Raw genomic sequence first — 3,129 nt, 5'->3', positions numbered from 1 at the left:
TGGATCGGGTTAGTAGTATTTTCAAATTTTTAATAAAGGTTCAGATTAATAGCTTTCAGACCACCAAATACTTCTTTCCTCAAAAGAAGCTTGTTAGTACTATGTAAAACATCTTTCTGGTCTCTTAGCACATCCCTTCTTAAATTTTCTTCTCATAACCAATACTGTTTCACTTCACAGCAATTAATTCAAGGAGAAACCAGCAATCTGCCACTGGTTTAACCTTTGTTGGCTTTCAACTAAAAACAAAAAGAAGAAGAATCCAACGCTTGGCCAATGGCCCAGTCAACCACTTCCCTTGCCAGAAGAGATTTCAACAAGCGCTGCTGTTCTCTGAGGACCTAGGAAGCCCTGTGTCCACTCTGTCTTTGGCTTCCCTCTGGGTCCTGAAATGACTATGTTCAACAAGAGACCAACAGATCATGGTTGATTATTTTTTCTCCACTCTAAGCAAAGGAAAGCACAAAGCCCAGGTTTATCAAAAAGGCAATTTCCGACAGTACTTAAATTAAGTCTTAACCTTTCTGCAAAGAATTATAAATTGCATTAGAACATAAACGTCAACCAAAGACATTTAAGACCTGAGTTGAACTTATGCAATGTTTCCAATAATAAGTGTGTCTATTTAAGATGCCAGCTAAAAGTTCAAAACCTTAATTTGTGGGTGCTGCCAAGGAAAATGAATTGAGCCACATTATTGGGGTCTTCAGGGAGAATGAAAGATGACAGTTTTTTCTGACCGGAATTGAAGCTGACTTTTGACCTTAAGATCAGTTTTCTTTCCATTCTCTTCTGCCACCCACATGCCGGGGGAAATCTTCATAATACTACTCGTGTGTACAAGTCAGACTCACTCAATTTGACAGTCAAAGTATATAATGCTCTTTTCCCTTTCCTTAACAAGCTGATAGTCCCTGACTGACATCTCTTCACCTCAGAGTGCTGATATTGCTGGTTCTAATCTCCCAAATTCCTTTCAATCTGTTTACTGGGAGAAAAGGGCCTTCCCTTCCATCTGGCTGACAGATGCCATAAACTGCACATTACTTTGTCAGCCCTGAAGTCAAGGCGTCGATGGCTTCCACTGGGACGAAGCTGATAATAATCTCTTGGTAGAAAATTGTCTTTTAGAAAATTAGATAAATGTGGAGCTCTCCACGTTGTCAGGAGCATCACTCAAGGCTGCTTTTGCCCGTTTGACAGCCCACGACGGTAAGACGCTGTGAGCGCCAGATTTTTTCATTTGTTTGCAGACCTGGACTTCTCTGGAACCTGTCTCCCTCACTTCATGGCAGCAGATGCTGCCACTCCGAGCGCGAGCACATGGCCCACACCCTTAAACCTGATGAGCACCGACAGCCCTGGGAGGCTCACTGGTCTCACACAGCCAGCCTGGCGCTTTCTTGTCAGACTCTGAAATCTGCTGACTCCAAAGAATAAATAATTCATATTGCTCTAGTAATATCTCTTTTTACAGAGACTTATGTGACAGGACCTTGAAAACAGCAATATTAATTTTTTTGTTAATCCACAGGTAGAGTAGAGAAGAGTCAGTGAGGGGGAAGGGATGTACCTGAATTGCTCCAGAATATAATTTCACATGGATCTCACAATCAAAATCAGAAATGATAGTAACAAACTTAAGTAAATAGGTAGGTCGGCAGTTCAAACACCTTGGCTGGTCAAGGTAAATGATTTGCCTTTGAGACACTCACCAGTGGCTACTTCCAATTGTTAATTATGCAAGAAAGAAACCCTTTCCTGTAGGTTAAAACTCTCTCCTTGCTGCAATGGGCACATTTTGCTTGAGTGTTTTCTCCTTTCCCCATGGCCTCTGTCAATTCCTGCAGAGAACGCGCTCCCTCACTTCCCATCACTCCCATCAGAAGGATTTGGGGAGCATTCCCACACAATAAAGGATAAGACCAAGCTTCACTAAAGGCATTGGCAAAAAGAGTCAATAAATGAAAAGGGGTCCAGGAATTGACGGAATACAAATTACAACGTTTCAACAAACTGATATAGTGCTGGAGATGCTTACTCATCCATACTAAGATATTTGGAAGACAGCTACCTGGCCAACCAGCTGGAAGAGATCCAACAGAATGCGGAAATCATTGAACAAGTTCATTAAGATCACACACAAATAAATTTTTGCTGAAGATAATAATAATTTTTAAAATGGCTACAGCAGTACATCAACAAGGAGCTGCCAGAAATTCAAGCTGGATTCATTCAGAAGAGGATGTGGAATGAGAAATACCACTGATGACATGAGATATATCTTGGACAAAAGCAGAGACTATCAGAAGTATGTTTTCTTCTGCTTTATTAATTGTGCAAAGGCATTTGAGTCTGTAGATTGTAACAAACTATGGATAACATTGTGAAGAATGAGAATTACAGAACACCTTACTGTGTTCAGAAAGAACCAGTACACAGACCAAGAGGCAGTCATTCAAACAGAACAAGGGGATACTGAATGGCTTAAATTCCCGAAAGGTGTGCGCCAGGGTTGTAACCTTTCACCATAGTTATTCAATCTGTATGTTGAGCAAATAATCTGAGAAGCTGGATTATGTGAAGAAGAATGTGGCATCAGGATTGAAGGAAAACTAACAACCTGGGATATACAGATAACACAACTTTGCTTACTGGAAACACAGAGGACTTAAAGTATTTACTGATGAAGACCAAAGAATACTGTCTTCAGTATGGATTGCAACTCAGTATTAAAAAAATGAAAATACTCACAACTGGACAAATAAGCAACATCATGATAAATGAAGAAAAGTTTGAAGTTTTCAAAGATTTCATTTTTCTTGGATCCACAACCAACACACATAGAAGCAGCTGCCAAGAAATTAAAGGATGTCTTGCGTTAAGTAAATCTGCTGCAAAAGACCTCTCTTTAAAATGTTAAAGAGCAAAGATATCACTTTGAGGATTAAGGTAAACCTAACCCAGACATTATATTTTCAGTTGTCTCAGATAATGCAGAGAATACCAGAAGGATGTTTACCTATGCTATATTGACTACACAAAGGCTTTCGATTGTGTGGATCATGACAAGCTATGGACAACATTGAGAAGTATGAGTATTCCAGAACACTTAATTGTACTTCTGAG

This window comes from Chrysochloris asiatica, unplaced genomic scaffold (assembly GCF_000296735.1).
Source record: "Chrysochloris asiatica unplaced genomic scaffold, ChrAsi1.0 scaffold00146, whole genome shotgun sequence".
NCBI lineage: Eukaryota > Metazoa > Chordata > Mammalia > Afrosoricida > Chrysochloridae > Chrysochloris > Chrysochloris asiatica.
The sequence above is the reverse complement of the archived record's forward strand: the minus strand, read 5'-3'. Positions refer to the sequence as shown.